Here is a 14,136-nt window from a genome sequence, read left to right as displayed (position 1 = left end):
TTTGCATTTAGTCGGAAAGCCCAAGTCGTTTCATGGGTCGCTCAAGGGTACCATGTTAGTAACAAGTGACACACAAGGGACGGGACAAAGCGTCAATATGCTACGCGCTCGGAGTGAGAACGGGTTGCACTGAAAGACGTCATCACAACGTTATCATGATGTAATTTTGCTTGCTGGGCCAGCTCTTTCGCGAACACCTTCACACTTGAATGAATGGCATGAATGATGAAAGGGATTGATGAAAAAGGGATGATAGATGTACATGAATGTTAATTGCATGAATGATGATGAATGAGGGACATGAATGATATTTTAAAAAATCCTCTGCACTCTGTGCACTGCCTGGTGGCACCTAGGTCCATTCACTCTGTGTACTGCCTGGTGGCACCTAGGTCCATTCACTCTGTGCACTGCCTGGTGGCACCTAGGTCCATTCACTCTGTGTACTGCCTGGTGGCACCTAGGTCCATTCACTCTGTGTACTGCCTGGTGGCACCTAGGTCCATTCACTCTGTGTACTGCCTGGTGGCACCTAGGTCCATTCACTCTGTGTACTGCCTGGTGGCACCTAGGTCCATTCACTCTGTGTACTGCCTGGTGGCACCTAGGTCCATTCACTCTGTGTACTGCCTGGTGGCACCTAGGTCCATTCACTCTGTGTACTGCCTGGTGGCACCTAGGTCCATTCACTCTGTGTACTGCCTGGTGGCACCTAGGTCCATTCACTCTGTGTACTGCCTGGTGGCACCTAGGTCCATTCACTCTGTGCACTGCCTGGTGGCACCTAGGTCCATTCACTCTGTGTACTGCCTGGTGGCACCTAGGTCCATTCACTCTGTGCACTGCCTGGTGGCACCTAGGTCCATTCACTCTGTGTACTGCCTGGTGGCACCTAGGTCCATTCACTCTGTGTACTGCCTGGTGGCACCTAGGTCCATTCGGACTCAAGCTTAGCCTCACGTCACTTACTCATGTTGTTGTCTTCTGACTAGATCATTGCTTGTGTTGTATAAAGCTCAGATACGTCGCTTTGGATAAAAACGTCTGCTAAGTGAAATTGTAACATTGTAACATTTATCAACACAGTACATAAAATAAGCACAAGCGGCAGATAGGTCAGACCACCGGGTTTAACTAGGGCAGTGATACTCAACTTGATACTCAACTTGCGGCCCGGGAGCTAGATGCAGCCCGCGATAGGGTGCAGAGTGGCCCAACTGACCATTTTCTAATTCACAATGAAAACAAACGTTAAAGTTTGACTGAGGTCCTACTAAATTGTCAAATATAGCCACCTGCTCACTGCCCAGGCACTTATAGACCCTTTCACCATTTGTAAACAGCGATGACGTATTTCGTGGGCGGAGCGGAACTCGTTGCAGAAAGTTACAACTAGCGGTTCCGACGCCTCCTCCATGTTTTTTAAAGCTTTGCCAGCAACTGACAGGTTACCTTACACAAATAAGCTAACTCTTTCAATGGGATGAGGTTTCTTGACCCATACTCACTGTCAGGATGGGTCTAGGAGCCAATGCATCGCTAAAGTTGCAGTGCCGCACATCATCATATTCCTAGTGGGAATGTCCAGCGTCTAATACGCATACGGCACAAGACGTCTTGTTCCTGTATTCCGGGGATCTCTCTCGTTTCGGCTTGAGTTCTGCAGAGTTTTGGATACCGCGATGTGTACGCAAACTAACCCTGTGACGTCCACTGTAAAATGGTCTATATGTACTTACCTAAATTAACCTAACTAACTATCCTGTGTGTGCACAATTGTCAGATAAACTCTGGCTGATGACCCAAAAACCTACAGTCCACTACAGAAAAATTTATATTAATGTTTGTTTATTAACTGGCCCCTGGCCTCCTGTCATTTAGGTAAAGTGGCCCCCCGGGCAAAGCAAGTTGAGTATCCCTGAACTAGGGTATATATGTATTTAACATTACAATTAGGGCTGAAAATGACAACAGAAATAAACAATAAACAAGTTTGTGATACAGTATCTCCACAAATTAAATCAATCGGCAGGTGTCTACCTGGATGTACCTGTTGTTGTTAATGCAACGTCACGGCGATACAGTCTATAGACCTCTCAGACATGTTGTGTTGGGTGCAGAGGATGACCAATTTGGAAGAGGAGGAAATAAATAGGTCAACTAGAAGTGCAGACCTCTGCCAAGGCCAACACTCCAGTGTGCTATGATATGCAAATTTTGTGAGTCGGATCAGAACGCCGCCACTCCCCCTACCCACCCCTCGCATCACGACTCTCTCCGACCTTCCTATCCCTAGCTACGGTCGATTTGCCATAGCCCCGCCCTCTTTCCTGACCATGCCCCCCTCACCACCCAGATACACCTAGCCACTCCCCCTACCCACCCCTCGAATCCTGACTCTCTATGACCTTCCTATCCCTAGCTACGGCCCCTTTCCCTAGCCCTGCCCATTTCCTGCCCACGCCCCCTCCCATCACCCAGATACACCTAGCCACTCCCCCTACCCACCCCTCGAACCCTGACTCTCTACGGCCTTCCTATCCCTAGTTACGTACGGGTGGGAATCACAAGTTTGATCATGATGCAATATTATATCGATTCATTTGACAATGTGATATTTGTCACAGTCTGCCACGATTCGATTCGATTCAGGGCGCTGCGATCGATATTAGACAATATGCCCCACGATATACCCACAATTACATTTATATCGACTCAAAAAAGCAACCAAAATATCATTTGACAATTTTATTTTTGATCTCTTCCAGACATTTAAATGAAAAACAATCTATTCTTTTGTCACCTGCAGTGCTAAGTACACGCTCACTGTGCATCGATGCAGTTGGCTCGTTGAACCTTGAATCGATGCATGAATGCAGATCGATGTATCGTCAAAGGCTGTTTAAAGTACAGCAAAACAATGTTCATCAAAACTGTAGGTTTGACCCATGGTTAATCACTTCTAGACCAATTATTTTCACTGCATTTATTGTTTTATTTGTGAATTAATTGGAATAAGTCAATTGGAAAGGTTGGCACACTTACTGTTATATCTGCGGGAAAATAGCCTACGACTGTCTGATGTGGTGGGTGGAAAACGTTGAACCGCAGGAGGTCACACCAGAGTTGCTTACCGGTAATTACAGTAACGTTTATTGATTTGATTTGATTTAATTAATTTAATGTTAAAGCCTGTAAATACATGAGAAATGTTTCTCTGAGTGCATATACTATGCAGTCAAAGTAACTCAAAAGAAGCTCAAAGTAATCAGATTGTGCTAGATAAGTTGAAAATGCATCGTTCATTTCTCACAATTGTATTTACAATATTTCATGTATAGGACACTGTCTTGCTTGCTGCAGAGATACAATAACATATCCACATTTCCCTAGGTGTGTGTGTGTGTGTGTGTGTGCGTGCGTGCGCGTGCGTACGTACGTGCGTGCGTGCGTGCGTGTGTGTGTGTGTGTGTGTGTGTGTGTGTGTGTGAGAGAGAGAGAGAGAGAGAGTATAGACCAGTTCATTTCATATAGGGTACTGTACATTCACACTGCAGGCAAAAGTGGCCCAAATCTGAATTGGGCCACTTAACACATAATGTAGGAATCTCATATGTGTTAAAGGAACACTCTGCAGATTTTCAACTAAGCTTGATGTCTTTCATGCAGTGACATCACTGGTCCACAACTGAACTCAAATGAACTCTCAATAACTCTAAAACTAAATGAATGCATGCAAAACTGTTTACAATTCTCGGATATACTACTGCTTTTATAATGATACAAAGCTTGTTGAAAATCAGCGGTGTTCCTTTAACCATGTGAAGCAGCCGAATAAGCTCACGTGACCTTCCGTGACGTCTCCTGGTCCGGAAGAGAATTCCCCATTCATTTTCTCCATAGACATTTGGGAAAAACCTTATATAACGAGTTAACTAAAATGACCATATTCCATGATTACGTCCATTTTTTCCATTTTGCGGAAATCATATTGGGTTGGGTACACCTATTGTGACGTCTGTTATTGGTCTATTTCGGGTCAGGTCAGGACCATGACCCATTCACAGGAATCTGATATTGGCCACAAAAAAAGCCACAGCCAGCCAAACAAAAAATTGCTTGTGAGCAGTACATGAGGATTAAATTGTATGAGCAGTTACATGAGAATTAAATTGTATGAGCAGTTACATGAGGATTAAATTGTATGAGCAGTTACATGAGAATTAAATTGTATGAGCAGTTACATGAGAATTAAATTGTAGTGAGCAGTTACATGAGGATTAAATTGTATGAGCAGTTACATGAGAATTAAATTGTAGTGAGCAGTTACATGATAATTAAATTGTATGAGCAGTTACATGATAATTAAATTGTATGAGCACTGAGCAGTTACATGAGAATTAAATTTTATGAGCAGTTACATGATAATTAAATTGTATGAGCAGTTACATGAGAATTAAATTTTATGAGCAGTTACATGAGAATTAAATTGTATGAGCAGTTACATGAGAATTAAATTGTATGAGCAGTTACATGAGAATTAAATTTTATGAGCAGTTACATGAGAATTAAATTGTATGAGCAGTTACATGAGAATTAAATTTTAAGAGCAGTTGCATGAGAATTAAATTGTATGAGCAGTTACATGAGAATTAAATTGTATGAGCAGTTACATGAGAATTAAATTGTATGAGCAGTTACATGAGAATTAAATTGTATGAGCAGTTACATGAGGATTAAATTGTATGAGCAGTTACATGAGAATTAAATTGTAGTGAGCAGTTACATGAGAATTAAATTGTATGAGCAGTTACATGAGAATTAAATTGTATGAGCAGTTACATGATAATTAAATTGTATGAGCAGTTACATGAGAATTAAATTGTAGTGAGCAGTTACATGATAATTAAATTTTAAGAGCAGTTACATGAGAATTAAATTTTATGAGCAGTTACATGATAATTAAATTGTACTGAGCAGTTACATGAGAATTAAATTGTATGAGCAGTTACATGAGAATTAAATTGTATGAGCAGTTACATGAGAATTAAATTGTAGTGAGCAGTTACATGAGAATTAAATTGTATGAGCAGTTACATGAGAATTAAATTGTAGTGAGCAGTTACATGAGAATTGAGCGCTAAGGTTTGCTGTGTGAACGTAGCCATTGATTCATTCCCTTCATTTTGTATAATAAACTGCATCAGGCCTCACAGTGGTCTTATCACTCTCAATGATGTCTGCTGTCAGTGTGTGTGTGTGTGTGTGTGTGTGTGTGTGTGTGTGTGTGTGTGTGTGTGTGTGTGTGTGCGTGTGTGTGTGTGTGGGAGAGAGAGAGAGAGAGAGAGAGAGAGCTGGACCAGAGGAAGGGGGCAGCACTGTGCATTTGCGCTCAAGGAGTGATGAGCCCTCTGGCCAAATGGTCCCTCCCCTCCACACACACACACACACACACACACACACACGCACACGCACATGCACACACACTGAGGGCGAGAGAGAGGCTCTGCTACTGGCCCTTTAAGAACAGAGCCTAGATCTCACAGCTTGCAGAGAGGGAGGGCGAGGAGGAGGGACAGAGAGAGAGAGGGAGTGTGTGTGAGGCTGAGTGTGAGAGAGAGAGCCACAGAGAATCAGCAGTGTGTGTGAGGAGAGAGAGAGAGAGAGAGAGAGAGAGAGAGAGGCACCGAGAATCAGCAGTGTGTGTGAGAGGTTGTATTCCGTCTTGTTTTGGGGCGGCTGACCTTGTGCCTCTGAGCAGCACATTGTGTTGGGACTGTTTTATGTTGTTGTTGTCGAGAGAGGCGGACCCTTACTCCAGCATGCTCACTGAGCCTGAGCTACCTCAGGAGTGTAACAGGTACGTGAGGCGCACGCACACACACACACACACACACACACACACACACGCACGCACGCACGCACACACACACACACACATACACATGCGCACACACACGAGACACTAGATAGACGAGAGATAGAGAGTGAAGTGAGAGGAGAGATAGAGGAAAATGCTGTGTGTTTAGAGAACTGCTGTGTGTGCGTGTGTGTGTGTGTGCGCGTGTGTGTGTGTGTTAAGCCTACAAACTGTCTGTGAGGAGTGTGTTAAGTGCGGAACTGTTGGCTGAGTTTGAAGCTTGAAGTGTGTGTGCGCGCATGCATGTGTTTGTATGTACGTGTGTGCGTGTGTGCGTGTGTGTGTGTGTGTGTGTGTGTGTGTGTGTGTGTGTGTGTGTGTGTGTGTGTGTGTGAAATAGAGGGGAAAAGTCAGAGGGAAGGTGGAGAGGAGAGAGAGTTGATGATTGACTCCTCTGCTTTTGGTACAGATACCAATATGCAAAGCTTGAGGGAAGCAGGCACTATTTGTGTGTGACTATCTGTGTGTGTGTGTGTGTGTGTGTGTGTGTTGTGTGCATCTGTGTTGTGTGCATCTGTGTTGTGTGCATCTGTGTGTGTGTTGTGTGCATCTGTGTGCGTGCATCTGTGTGTGTGTGTGTGTGTGTGTGTGTGTGTGTGTGTGTGTGTGTGTGTGTGTGTGTGTGTGTGTGTGTGTGTGTGTGCTTGCCCAAACAGTGGTAGGCTAATAGAAATGAGTTATGAGTTTCAGACTCTCGGGCTGAAGTTGTCCATGCTAATCAGTCCATTCTACAGACTTGTTAAAACAGTGTGTGTGTGTGTGTGTGTGTGTGTGTGTGTGTGTGTGTGTGTGTGTGTGTGTGTGTGTGTGTGTGTGCGTGTGCGCGTGCGCGTGCGCGTGTGCGTGTGCGTGTGCGTGCGTGTGTGTGCGCGTCAAAAGTGTGATCATCTCCTCTCCACTGCTCACCACAACTTTATTTACTTCTGCTTTACCCGACCGGCTATTTATACGCCTCTGCTAAGAGGGCCTTCACATGCTCAGATGCTATCAAGCAAGTTGAAAATAGCTAAAGGAGAGAATGAGCTTTAGACAAACAAAAACAAACAGAGGAAATATGGACAAAATTATATTTCAACCCCCCCTGCCTCCGCGTTCCCCTGCTCAAGCTCTTTTGATATTTACCTTTTTTGCTTAATCCAAACTCTCCACGCACACTAATAATAATCCTATTGTTAATCTGCACTGTTTGTCCCCTCAGCCCTTATGCTAATGTTAATCTGACTGCCGTTTCCTCTGATGTTTTTTTTTTTTTCACTCCTCACTTCAGTTAGAGGTGTGAACCCTCGAACCCTGCCCTACGCCCTCACCGCCAACACAAGTGGCGTTTTGCCTGTGTGGGATAATGCTCGTTTGACGGTAATGCCACAAGAGAAAGATTATGTTATAATACCCCTGAGCGTTTTAATACTAACACACACACACAATCTCCCTCTCTCTCTCTCTCTCTCTCTCTCTCTCTCTCTCTCTCTCGCTTGACTTTTATTGCATTAAGGTAGCGCACCGTTTTCGCCCGATGAAACTAATCTTTTGTTGTGAGATAAACTGGGGAAGGGGGCTTGAATTAAGAACACATTTAGATGTGTGGCGAAAATGTGTTTTTAATAAAGCGTTCAATCCGCCCAAAGAGGTCGAGAAGAGAACGATAACAACAGCGAGCAGGAATTAAAAATGTAAAGGATTACAGCGAAAAGCAGAATGTATGAAGATAAATGCAGGGATTACAATGACTTAGGGGGAGAGTGCTTAAAAGTCCTGCTTTCCAGTAATGCACTCCATCACAGTTGCGTGTGTGTGTGAGTGTGTGTGTGTGTGTGTCTGAGTGTGTGTCTGAGTGTGTGTGTGTGTGTGTGTGCGTGTGTGTGTTTGTGTAGTTGCCAGTGTGTGTGATTGCGCTCCAGCCTCGGTGGTCGTGATGCTCTCGGTTCCTGCATCTCTGTAAGTGTCCGCTCTCCTCTTCCTTTCACACCTAAAACAACAAACTATAAAGATAACTATGTATAACTATGTATAACTATTTAAACTATAAAGATAAGTATGTACAATATAACTATTTAAACTCTAAAGATAATTATGTATAACTATTTAAACTATTATAACTATGTATAACTATTTAAACTATTATAACTATTTAAACTATAAAGATAAGTATGTACAATATAACTATTTAAACTATAACGATAAGTATGTACAATATAACTATTTAAACTATAAAAATAACTATGTATAACTATTTAAAAAAAAATGAGATGGAAGCAATAATATCGTTATAGTCACTGTATCATTTTGGATGTTTTACTTCGAGTTGTCGTGTCAGAGCTATTGACTTATAATGATGTATAGTTGATTATCATTACAGTTATCCTCAGTGTGAATGGACCATCACTCTCTCACACTTTCTCTGTTGTTAAAATTAATTTGTAATAACTTCTGTTTAAAAATAGCCGAGGAGGTAGATTTAAAAATAGCCGAGGAGGTAGATTTGGGCAGAGGAGGTTCTAGATGATGTCTTGTGTGCTGGGAAGTGTTTATACGGAATAGCATTAATGCCGTGTATATTTATCTTGTATATCTATGTTGTTGTTGAGTCATGGCATGGAAATACCAAGAAATGGTTGTTATTCTTGTTTTATTCTGGCTTCATGTCAGGCTTGTTATATGGGATGTTTTCTGCTAGAGCTGTATGGAAAACCTACTGTAGTTGCTGCTTTGACTATAGGTGCAATGTTTTATTATGCTTTATTTCACTTTATTGTTATTTAGTGATTGACTTTATTTATTGATTTAGTTTACTTTGAACAGCATTGTGAGTTTTTCCCTAAACGTTTAGTTGACTTTGACCATTTTCTGATCTAAGGTGACACCTCATGCGTTCGCACAGGCAGACGCAAATACACACACAAAAAAGCCAGAAGCGCGAGAGAGAGAGAGAGAGAGAGAGAGAGAGAGAGACAGAGAGAGAGAGAGAGAGAGAGAGAGAGACATTTGAAGTGGTTGTGTGGTCAAACTGACACATTCCTCGCTGATGGACAGAAGAGGAAAAAGAAGAAGTAGTCGAAGAAGAAGGCTCTCTCTATCTCCCTCTCTCTCTGTCTCTCTTTGTCTCTCTCTCTGTCACTCTCTCTTTCTGTGTCTTTCTCTCTCTGTCGACGTGGTGTCAAGGCAGTGGTGGATTTTCACACCCCTCCATTTGTCCCCTTCATTTATTGGGGTGTTTGTGTGTGTGCGTGTGTGTGTGTGTGTGTGTGTGTGTGTGTGTGTGTGTGTGCGTGTGTGTGAGCACGCGCACGCGCACGCGTGTGTGTGTGTGTGTGTGTGTGCGTGCGTGCGTGCCTGCATGTTGTGTGTGTGTGCATGTGCGTGTGCGTGTGTGTGTCAGGGGGTCGACACTTTGAAAGGCTTGAAGCGCGCACACTACGGGAACGGCAATCTGACATGAGCATTACTCGCGCCGGTTTGAGACGACTTGAATCAGACGTATATTTTTACCATTTTCATTCTTCTCGTGATTAGTATTGTTTTTGAAGGAAATGTATTTTTTCTACGGTTCTCTGGAGATTTTGTTGAAGGAGGACATTGCTGGGGCCATTATGATATAAAAAAGTTTGTTTCCAGTTTAAGTGAGCAATGTCGCTTCCAGTTTAAAGTGTTCCTGTACTGCATTTAGTAGGGTATAAGATTAAAGTGGTGTGTGTGTGTGTGTGTGTGTGTGCGTGTGTGTGTGTGAGAGAGAGAGAGAGAGAGAGAGAGAGAGAGAGAGAGAGAGAGAGAGAGAGAGAGAGAGAGAGAGAGAGAGAGAGAGAGAAGAGTAATTGAGTAGAGTGTCCGTGCTCTGCAAACTAATGCACCATTCTGTCCCTCTCTTCCCCTGTGGCCCTGTCCCGGCCTCTCTCTCTCCCTCTCTCTCCCCCTCCACCCCACCTCGGACTGGAGGCCATTGTCTGGGCCATATTGTCTGTCCACGGAGAGCCTTGATAACCGTGTCTCCATCCATGGAGGAGGAGGAGGAGGAGGAGGAGGGGGGGGAGAAAAGGAAAGAAAGAACGACAGACAGAAAAATACCAGCGGAGAATGCTGAAGCCTCCCCCTCAACCCCACTCCCCCCGCACCACCTCCCACCCCGGCCTGATCAGCTGACCCTCTCAATAGCCAATAGAAGGAAGAGAGGAGGGGGCATTAGGCTGCAGTTGTTGTTGTTGTTGTTGTTGTTGTTGTTGTTGTTTGGGGCACAGGGTCTGACTGAGACGAAAGAGAGAGAGTGACAGACCGTTCAAAGAAAGTGGGAGTGTGTGTGTGTGTGTGTGTGTGTGTGTGTGTGTGTGTGTGAGAGAGAGAGAGAGACGTTCCCCCAGGCTAACTAGCGTCTGGTCATATGACATGGGGTCACAGGGTAGGGGTCAAACAAGAAAACCCCAGCTGTGTGTGTGTGTGTGTGTGTGTGTGTGTGTGTGTGTGTGTGTGTGTGTGTGTGTGTGTGTGCGCGTGCGTGCGTGTGTGTCCGTCCCGGGTTTCACACTTCACGTCCCTCTTTCTCTCTCCGTTCCTTCTCTCCCCATTTCTTCATCCATCAATCCAGGCAGCTTGTTTTACCCTAATCCTGTTCCCTCTTTCTACCATCCTCTCTCTCCCTCCCTCTCTTCCTCCCCTCTCTCTCTCTCTCCCTCTCTCTCTTCTCTCTCTCCCTCTCTTCCTCCCCTCTCTCCCTCTCGTCTCTCTCTCTGCCTCTCTTCCTCCCCTCTCTCTCTTCTCTCTCTTTTCTCTCTGCCTCTCTCTTTTCTCTTCCTCCCCTCTCTCTCTCCCTCTCTTCCTCTCTCCCTCACCCCTCTCTCTTCTCTCTCTCTCCCTCTCTCTTCTCTCTCTCCCTCTCTTCCTCCCCTCTCTCTCTTCCTCTCTTCCTCCCCTCTCTTTTCTCTCTCCCTCTCTCTTTTCTCTTCCTCCCCTCTCTCTCTCTTTTCTCTCCCTCTCTCTCCCTCCCCTGTCTCTCTTTTCTCTCTCCCTCTCTTTCCCTATCTTCCCCCTCTCTCTCTTCTCCCCCTCTGTTGTCTCTCTCTTCTAACTCTCTTCTCCCTCTCTCCTCCCTCTTCCCCCCATCCGTCCGTCTGTCTGATTCCACAATAGGAGACAGTGTTAGAGGCTTGGAGAGCTACAATGAAGCCTCTGTCTGTCCAGGTAGTGCGGGAGGGAGAGAGAGAGAAGCGAGAGAGGGAAGAGAGAGAGAGAGAGAGAGAGTGGGGGAAGTCAGAGGAAACAGGAGGAGACCATTTGGGCCGAGGTGGGAGAGTTTTCAAAGTGCGGGACGAAAGAAAGAGGCCAGCTCGGTGTGTGTGTGTGTTTGTGTGTGTGTGTGTGTGTGTGTGTGTGTGTGTTTGCAAGTCGCTGACAGTGAGACAAATGTCGTGACTCCTTTATGGATTGCTTAACAAACAGCCTGGCCTGGCACTACAATGGAAAAAACAACGTCCCGTAAAAAACACAGAGGGAGCCGCTCCCCCCCAAGCCACCGGATGCACTTTTCCTCTCTCCGTCTGTCTCTTTTTATACCCCCCATCCCTCTCTCTCTCTCTCTGTCTCGCTCTCTCTCTCTCTCTGTTTCTGCCTCGCTCTTTCCTTTTCTCAAGATTTTCCCACAAATTCCCGTGTCTCAGCCCGAAACACAGACGGACGGACGGACGGACAGACACAGACAGACAGACAAAGAGACAGACAGACATACAGAGACATAGACAGACAGACAGAGAGAGAGATAGACAGACAGACAGACAGAGAGAGAGAGAGACAGACAGACAGACAGACAGACAGACATATATATAGACAGACAGACAGACAGACAGACAGACAGACAGACAAAGAGACAGACAGACATACAGAGACATAGACAGACAGACAGATAGAGAGAGAGAGAGAGAGACAGACAGACAGACAGACAGACAGACAGACAGACAGACAGACAGAGATATATAGACAGACAGACAGACAGACAGACAGACAGACAGACAGACAAAGAGACAGACAGAGACCTGGGCCCTGACAGTAAACCACAAAAAGAGCAAAATTATGATATTCCAAAAAAGATCCAGATCTCTGGATGTACAACTTTCTCAAACGTAATCTACTGTTATACACCTAACACCACAGACTTGTATGGTCAGGAATTATGTAGCCTATAATAAAACCATGACAAACCAATTCTCATTTTTAAATCAAGTCAATATCATAGTTGAAAACCAATGTGACATTCTGAAGAGGGGGGGGGGGGGTGAGTGTGCGCGCGCGAGGTTTGGAGAGAGAGGGACATCCATGCCGTGCGTAATGTATCCAAGCCAGGAGTTGCCCTGCACTACGTGGAGAATACTGTGTGCGCTCACACCTACATTCCACTGAGTCCGTGTTCGGTCCGTCTGCGCTGCGGTACGGCATCGGAGCCGATACGTTTCCACTCTAATCATTGTGTCAACTCCCACCTACTCCGCTGCGTTGCGTGTCTACTCCGTCCCAGCTCCGACGATCCGGAGCTCTCCGAAAAAAATACGCAAGGGTTCTATTTTTCACGGATGACGGAGCAAAGCCACAGCAAGTTGGGCGGAGCCAGGCATGAAATCAACAGGGCAGAGGTGTTTACAGCATTCAATATCAAGCCAGAGGACAAACATGTATGAGGAAAAGTTCATAATTGAAGTGGAAAACCACAAAATAATATATGACTTTTTACAAGGACAACACCAAGCAAGTCCACCCCTCCTCTGCTTCTCCAGTTGGGAACAATGATCTTCTGCCTGTTTGTTGTTGTATTTATCCCACATACAAATTGTCTCGCTCGATTTTACCGTGATAACCTGTGGGTCTCGTCACTCTAGTGGCTCAATTCCACCACATTTAACAGCCCTGCACAGCTCGTCCCCACTCGGCTCTAATCGTTTCGGCTCGATGGACGTTTTGCTTCCACCGCGGATCATCTGCCCCCACCCACCCCCACCCCCGCATATCTGTCCTTCGCTTATAGCCGAAGTAGGCTATAACATAACGTTACAATTAAATCCATCCACAGAACTTTTAAACTGTTTATGAAATACTGGTGCCTCTAAATGACCTACAGTGTACATGGGCGAATGTGACAATCGGCCAGGAGAATGGATATCACTTTGTAGTTAGTCAAACTCAGGCATGCGCTGCGCTGCGCGCGGACGGAAGAGGCGCAACAGAGTGAAGCCTGCCCTGTACCCCGCGGCCTCTCACCAGGCAAGACCGCGGCTTCACCAAACACCTGCTGCGGCCTAGCGGAGCGCTGCAGCTCAACTAACTACAGGAGCTTGCTGAGCAGCGGACTTTTTTCACTCTGAAAACAATTGAAACCACCGCCACGACTTTATTTCACCAGAGGCGAAGGCAGCAACACAAAGACTGATGGAAATAACATAACAGAAGAGAATGTAAGCCCACTAAACTGGTATGCAGCGCATTGACAGTCAGTAGATAGAGTAAACACGATTCTGCCTGGCCAATCAGTCGTCTACAATGTTTTCACGTCACCGTATGAACCCGGGTTCACAGAATAGAACCTCGACGAAGCAGGTACGAAAAGTAGCACGACTCGACCCCAATACAACCCGGGCTGGGACAGTTTAAACCGGTGGGATGAGACAATTTATCGAGTCGAGCGGAGCGGGATCGCGCTACTACCTGCGGTGGAAATGAGCCATAGCTGTCTGGCGGAGCAGAGCCGTGACGTGCTCTGCACGCAGCCGGTTAGTGTTGGCGCAGCACAGAGCACGGAGCAAAACCGGAGAACAGCTGCAACGCAACGCAAATGCAACCAGTGCAATCCCGGCGTCAGGCGCAGTGGCGTTTCTAGCGCTAAGACCTGCTATTAGGTGGTCTTAAAATTGCGTGCATGCAAGGACTTTGTGATCAACATTTAGCGCCGACACGGCTGTTTTGGCATGGGCGATGCCCAAACCTGTGTTTACACTCGGAACCTGGCGATGGTATCTTTGCCAGAGTGCAAAATGACACTTGCGGGAGACAGACGATAGCCCATGCCTGGGCCATGCCTACACCTGTTTTTGTGCTTAGATCCCAGCGCAAAACTGAATGGTGGAGGCAGACGATAGCTTTAGATGCAGGGAACATAGCATAAGAGGTGCGCAAACGATAGCGCCTGTACGATGATAGGGCCCGTAGAGTACTGCACACACTACACCTATCTAGGATGAAAACTAAAT

At 45.6% G+C, this 14,136-nt stretch overlaps 1 pseudogene across 1 annotated transcript in view; it reads left to right on the top strand.

Moving 5' to 3' along the window:
* The first annotated feature begins 5,750 nt into the window (after positions 1-5,750).
* The window catches only part of LOC310799189 (transcription factor SOX-5 pseudogene), a 43,249-nt pseudogene continuing 34,863 nt past the window's right edge, over positions 5,751-14,136 (top strand). Inside the window, exon 1 of the transcript XR_014554021.1 lies at positions 5,751-5,860. The product of XR_014554021.1 is annotated as a transcription factor SOX-5 pseudogene (transcript). The remainder of the gene's footprint in view (positions 5,861-14,136) is intronic.

Source organism: Poromitra crassiceps (genome assembly GCF_964638095.1).
Source record: "Poromitra crassiceps genome assembly, chromosome: 2".
Classification (NCBI taxonomy): Eukaryota; Metazoa; Chordata; class Actinopteri; order Beryciformes; family Melamphaidae; genus Poromitra; species Poromitra crassiceps.
The sequence above is the reverse complement of the archived record's forward strand: the minus strand, read 5'-3'. Positions and strand labels throughout refer to the sequence as shown.